Source organism: Lactuca virosa, chromosome 5 (genome assembly GCF_052849685.1).
Source record: "Lactuca virosa cultivar CGN04683 chromosome 5, Lactuca_virosa_CGN04683_v6, whole genome shotgun sequence".
Taxonomy (NCBI): Eukaryota; Viridiplantae; Streptophyta; class Magnoliopsida; order Asterales; family Asteraceae; genus Lactuca; species Lactuca virosa.
The window spans coordinates 242,114,861-242,122,662 of NC_136430.1; positions in this window are offsets into that span (position 1 = coordinate 242,114,861).

The following is a 7,802-nucleotide window of genomic DNA, read 5'->3' on the forward strand; positions in this document are numbered from 1 at the left end:
ATCAGACATCCATTATAAAGAAAAGGGCAATACATCACATAAAAGGATTGATAGTTGTGCAACTTGAAGCAAAAGGGTGGGTGACAGCCAAACGATAAATTGCAAAATCCAAATACACTCCTGGTGGTTCCCAACATATGAAAGCATAAAAAACAAAAATAAGTGTGCTAACAAATCATCACTCATGTAAGATATCAACATTCAAACATTCATGAGGGAAGTACCACATGTTTGCCGTAAAGAACCTGCATTTTTCACTTTTATCAGTAACATCATCATATCACTGGGAGTCAACAAACGACATTCGTTTAACAGCAGCACCAGGCCCGAAGGCGCAATTAAAAAATGCATATTCATCTCTGGTCTCTTCAAACGGAACCCATCTCATTTCGCCAAAATCCAGTTCATGAATCTTGTTTGAAGAATCTGTTGAAATGGTTTCCATCACATAAAGTTTTTCATCCGAACTTACGAACTTCGGGTAATAGAGTTCTTGCTTCAGAAAATCCTTGGTTTTGAGTAACATCAGTTTCGGCTCTGGATTGAGTCTCATTTCACATATATGTCTTACGTCCCATGGATGACTACCATAGTGTAACGTATATATCTTCTCCTTGAAAGCATGTATATCAAGGATGTGGAAATTGGAGGACACGTCATTCCAATCTCCTTTACCCGCAATAGAAAACCATATTTGACGGGAGAATCTCTTTGTGATAAGAAACACATATTTAGATATTGAAGATGAAAAGACAAGGATAGCTCTGAGTATTGATACACTGCTATAGACATCCGAGGGGACAAAAGGGAAATGAAGTTCATGCCTGGTGATAGGATTCACAAGCCAAAAGTCGCTGGTTCCCCACCCATACAAGATCAAGTAACAACAAGTTAATCCAACATAGATCGTGCGCCTAGAATGAGGAAGTGTTATTTTGAAGTTTCTTCCATCAAAGTCCTCTAGCCAGTACTCTTTCTTCTTATAATGGGTATTACGGATATACATCAACATGGGTGGTTTGGATGCCATAAACATGTTCTTGTTAGAGAGTGAGAGTGACCTCCATAACTTGCAAACTCGGTTGAATGCAAAAAAATCAATAACTCCCAGTTTCATCATAACTAAGAAAAGCACATCATGGTTAGGGTTTGACCAAGGTGTCGAACTACCATGGTCACAAGTGTTGATCCTCTTATTGCTAGATACACTATCATGATTTTGGCTCCGAATCATTGTCTTAGCCTTCCCTACAATCGTAAAAGAAAAATAAACAAGTGTTGTATACAGGGAACCAGCATACACATATATACAAATGCTGCCCTTCCCAAATAATTGAACTTTACGAAGAAAAAAAATGCAAATAAATAGAAAACAATCTCAGGAATGAACATCAGAACATGATCTTAATGTGAAAACAAAGCACAAAAGGTTAATTAGCAGTTATAGAAGAGATGGTGATCTCAAAAATGTAGTACATTGAAACTGTAGATCCACATGCTATAAATGTTATTGATACACTAAAAAGTATTTCCTCGACAAGGTGATGACTACCACACTTTCTCTCATTGCCCTAATGTTTTTTCCCAATAACAATCCATGCTTCTTGAATCAACACCTTACATGTAACTTAACTACCAAATTTAAACAATCTAACAAACTAATTAAAATCACTTTATCAGTATAATGATAATCAGTTTCATATCATCACATGAGTTATGTGTTATGAGTTATGACCCAATTACCCAAATAAAAAACAAAACTGTTGTATTAAAAAGAACGCCAGATCCTATTTCACGATGGTGTTGTTAATCATATATAGATTTGTACACAAGTACATGTCAAATTTTAATTATGAAACTCCAAAATAAAAGAAAATATCTAAAGAAAAACTATGCTGCTATAATGGAGACATAAAATAAAAAAATCGGCATCATATAAAACTGAAATGGACCACATAGTTTATAAGCAAACAGGACACAATCAAAGTCTTATTGATACTTAAAATTGAAGAGCGTGAAAATCATTGAAATTAATAAATTTTCAAAGTTGGAGTGAATTGGATTATGCAGTTATATGTATAAGAACAATATGCATAATTTTTTTAGGATTTGATATTGATGAAATTGAAAGTCACTGGTCACGAGTTAATAGGAGAAAACGGATATGTGATCACACATTAACATCCAAATTGTGTCAAATCACATGCACCAAATCTAGATCTACTTGAGAAATAATTTACCTAAACGTGTGAGAAAGTTTTGGCGATGGATAGTAATTTAACAAGTAATCTGCAGAACCCTAGTTCTCCATCATGCATCAATTGGGATAGTAAGGGTTGCTTGGGTACATATCAAAGATTTCGTCTCCCGATTTGCGACCCTTCCAACTCCGGATACTCCCGGGCGAGAGACATCAATTGAAGAATTCTGGGTGAGGTAATTGCTCGTTTAGTGGCGTGTAAATTGGAAACTTGTGGAAAATAAGCCGTGTAATGCCATGCGAGTTTAAAAGGATAGAAGGGTACTTTCGGTAAATCACTTATATAATTTAGGCAGAAAAATAAGCTTTGCAGGGGGCTGAGCTAATTATGACACATGCGGAGGATCTAGAATTTGTGTTTGTTGGGGGGCACAAGAAAAATATCACACATTTTTTTTTTCAGGTTGGGTTGAAACGGTTTTAGATACCGGTAGTCTTGAGCATAAAATCAAAAACTGAAAGACGTATAATTCTCAAGCAAATATATACTTAAGTAAAGATGTATAATCTCATGCAAATACTTAGATCTTAAACTTAAAGTAGCACTTATTAGTTGTTGATGTTACATCACGATTTATTTTCGAGATTCACTAAATGTAACTAAATTAACACTTGTGAGCTCCTTTATTCATTATTGTGATATTTGTTACTATTATTTATGTCACTGGCAAGTTATGAAATAGGGAAAATGACAAAAATGTCCTACAAAGTTTTTAGGGTTAATCGATTCAGTCCCTAAAGTTTTTGTCGGGCTTTATGGGTCCCTAAACTAGGATACGACCTGCTCTTTTAGTCTCTTTCAACCTGTAATAGCCGGTTCAGTAACCATTCAGACCAAAAAAACTTACATTGTTCCCCTATAAAGCTAAAAAAAATAAGTTCAGAGATCAAATGCAGTCTCATCTTAATTACTTGCTTCATATTCTTCTTTGATTTGCAAAATTCTCAAATTAATTGCTTTGTTCTCGTCTGAAATATTCGAAAGTAATATGCCTGCACTGATTATCCGTCTGGAACGCCATTGCTGAAAAGCTTCATAGCAGAAAGCAGATCAGATCTTGTTTCATTACTTAAGTTACGATCCTCCTCTCACTGGTTATCCTTTCCGAAAATTTCAACTTGTTTGCTACGTATTAATTCTAAAGTTAGTATTCGTTTCATGTACTTTCGTTTGATGAGTTTCTACTTTTTCTTGACAAATTAGGAGATATATGCATAAAACGTCATTGTTTACTATCATAATCAAACGAATTAATCACATAGTTTTATTCGTTTGCTGTACTTTTCGTTAGATGATCTTTGCTTCTTTGTTATGGATTGTATATCTTCGTACGTAATTAATTAATTAATTAATAATATGAAATGTATCATTTTCGCACAAGGAAAAGTTGTAGGTTAAGATGGTTCAACCAACCGGTAACCGAACACCGAACACCATTCACGGAGGAGGAAGCGGAACGACTTCTAGCTTATCATCGTGAATTTGAAAACGATGGGCTAACATCGCCAAGCTTTTCCCTGGTCGAACTGATAACGCTGTAAAGAACCATTGGCATGTGATCATGGCTCGAAGGCTTAGAGAAAAGTATACCAGGATGCATGGCCTTCAGAGAACTAATGATGATGCTACTCATCATCATCATGCATTTACGAAGAGATATCAATACACTTATTTCCCTTATGAGCTTTCAAGAAATCTTGCATCACATCTACAACTCTCCATGAATCTGTTTCATCAATTCAAGAAAAATGAAGGTATACCAACTAACCTAGAATTTGTATTGTCTGTTTTTACATGTTGGGATTAGATCAGGACGATGCCATTTGCATGTCTACCAGTTCCATTCAATTCAGTCCAAAAAACATACAAATCAAGCGCATTGGTATCAATTTGTTATTATTTTAGTTTTGATTATTTTTTATTATTAATTGATTATTGGCCTTTAGATAAACAAGATCAACGGGTGGAGTTTTACAATTTTCTCCCTATAAATACGGACTCTAATGGGAGTGAAGTACTCGACCATGCAAAAAATCCCACTTTATGGGAAGGTGAGACTGCATTTGATCCCCGAACTTATTTATTTGGCTTTATAGGGGCACAATGTAAGTTTTTTTTGGTTTAAATGGTCACTGAATCGACTATTACAGGTTGACAGCACTACAAGAAAAAGACCCTTTTACGACACGCAAACCACGACACTCATTGATTCATGTTACGCAAGAGAGAGTGACATTAAAAAAGTGTCATCTCTTTAAAAAATTTAAGGATTTAGGTCACGCGGTAGTGCGTACCCTTAAATTAGTGTGTCATGTAAAAAAAATTAAAAACACGGAGGGCACTTTATCTAAAATGTGCGTCCTCTGTGTATGTCGCTTTATGATTTTTACTCAAAACCCGAGTTCTTAAAAGGGGAAAATGAAATCCTCTTAAAAATCTAAAATTTTTAAATACCCGCTTCTAAGATCTCCCTTCATTCTCTTCTTCCCTTTCTCTCTGAAACCTTAATCACGATACCATTTCTGCTATACACCTCGACAACTCATATAATCGTTTCTATAATTTTTTCATAAAAACTCGCGTTCATTCCTGAAGATCACAGAATTGCGACCAACGACTAGGGCTTTTATTTCCCACTTACATATAATCGTAATTTTCATCAAGAGTTTCAAAAACACTTCCCCCACGTACGCTTTTCTTCTTCAATCTCACATCCATCTAGGGTTTTGGCATGCAAGAACTCTATTCGACTCATCACACATCAGCTATTAAGGGAAGACGCCAAAGCATTCATAGGCCGGATGTAAGTGCGTACAACATAATACGGGATGCTATCCCGTACTCTATTTTGGTAAACAACCGTATTCTATTTATGTTTTTCTAGTAGGGAACCATTTTGTTGATTGTTTCTGTAAAGATTAGGGGGTTTTTGTGTTTCCAATTTAGGGTTCTAAATCATGACTTCTGAATCATAGTCTGGCGACTCTCGGTCATTGCTCACCACCACTTTCATTCTCTGTTGATAATGGTTTCTGTATGTTGTATGATTTGCTTCAGAATTCATGTCAATCTACGTTTCATCTTGTTGTATGTCAATTTTTCTAGAATGAATAAATGATACTATGATGATGCAGTTTGAAATTAATTTAGTTTCCTTTCTTGGTGAAATTTTGCCCACAATGTGTTTGTGAAAATGCCACTTTTGAAAAGAGAAAGTACTATAGATACTATAACAATTTTGGTAAGAGCTTGTTTTGTGTTCTTGTGTGTGTGTGTGTTTGGTCTTTGTCCATCATGTGGGAAATTTTGATGGTGTTTTAGTTTGATAGATCTAATTTCAAGTGAGAGTACATGGTTTATATTTCTGCTTATTTTTCAGATAAGCTACCTTGTGATGTCTGCTTATATATCCTTGGCATTGGGGGACACTCCTCGCTTCACTTCATTTTATATTTCGTCCAAGGTATTTTCATCATCTAGCAAAGCCTTTAATTAATAGTATTTTTAAGATAATCACCATTCAAACTTTAATCATTAAATGTCCTTATATTCCAGGTGTTCCTTGGGCTTTCTGGAGTAATGCTTGTCATGCTATCTGTTATCCCTTTTCTTGTTTTGGCTGTAAGTTTCATCATTTTCATGCTATCTGTAAGTTCCATTTTTGGAAAATATAAAGAAAGAGATACAATTTTTTTTCTTATTCTCGCCTGCAATCTCATCTGGTGTTGATTTAATACTGTAATCACAACAGGTCATGAGGTTAATGAAATAGTTTGTAAATATTGTTGCACTTTCCAAATCGTTAATTTGAAGGACAAATGCCAAAAATGCCCCTGTAGACTTAATTTTCTGTAATAACTTCCTTGGGTTTCTTTTTTCTGGTCTTTATATTTTTGTTATATAGCTTGAATATTACCGGAGATTTTGGCCAAAAATGCCCCTGTAGACTTAATTTTCTATAATACAACAGTTGTCTCAGTTTTATTTAGTTTTTTTTCTGGTCAGGGGGGAATAGGTTATGGGTAATAACTTTATTTGTTGAATATTCCTTTCTCTGCTTCAATCCTGTGTTTGACAAAGCAGTTAACAAATTCTTATTTGGTAGACACTGACAGCCTCATTTAGGTTGCGTTTAGTTGCGGAAAAATGGGCCGTTTTCCGGAAAAATTTTCCAAGAAAAATGAGAATTTTGAAAACGCGTTTAGTTCGTCTATTTTTCTAAATTTTTCACGGAAAATGAAAATTTTCCGTTTTCTAAAATTATAAAGAAGTCGGAAATTTTTTGAAAACCAATAATCATTGTTTTCCACATTTTTCTAATTCCAAAATTTTTCAAAAATATAAACACCCACTCCCACCCCATCCAACTCTACCTACCCTCACCTTAACACCCCCAACCCACCACACCCCTACCTACCTACACTCACTCCCAAGCCCACCCCATCCCCACAAACACACACACACACACACCCACAAACACACACACACAAACCCCCACAAACACACACAAACTCCCACCGACACCCCCACAAACATACACACCCACAAACACACACACACACACCAACCCCCACAAACACACACCCACCCACACACACACCAACCCCCACAAACACACACAAACACACCCACAAATTCACACCCACAAATTCACACCTACCATCACCATCACCATCACCACCACCACTACCCCATCACCAGCACCACCACCGCCACCATCACCACCACTGCCACAATTGCCGCCGCCACCACCACCGCTTGTCATCACCACCACCGCCGCCACCCCGTTGCCGCCGCCACCCCGTTGCCACCGCCACCACCACCACCACCGCCGCCACCCCGCTGCCACCACTGCCCCCCGCCGCTGCCCCCACCACCGCCACCGTCCCCACGCCTACTCTACCACTGCTACCGTTTTCTAAAAATAAAAGCCAATAGAAAAATACACATTTAAACACGTTTTCTAATTTTCTAAAACTGAAAATGAAAAATGAATAAATTTTAACTAAACGCGTTTTCTAAATTTTCCAATGAAAACCGAAAACGGAAAACGAAAACTGAAAAGGGAAAACGAAAAACAGAAAATGAAAATTGTTTTTCCGTAACTAAACGCAACCTTAGCATCTCAAATATTTTGGAGGATTAGAATCCCATCTGTTATCACAAAAAAAGAATGTAAATGATGAATCATATATAAATGTAATTAAATTTCAATAAACAAATGGTACCACTTGATAGTTGTTGCAGCAGCAGCAGCCAAGCAGAGATAATATTGCTTGTAATAAGTATCCAGACCAAGTGCGCAGAAGGTTCTTTAACAGCTAAACTTTTTACCAGCACAGGTCCCTTCAAAAATACCAATTATAGCATATTTTAAACTATTAATGAATAAGAAACAACTGAATATTAGTAACCACGAACCATAGTGACCTGCAAAGTTATGGTTTTCATTAAGAATTTTTATTTGTTGCACAAGTAAAATACCAATTATAGCATGTTTGTAACAGGTTTGTTTATATGAATCAGATATGGTTTTCATTA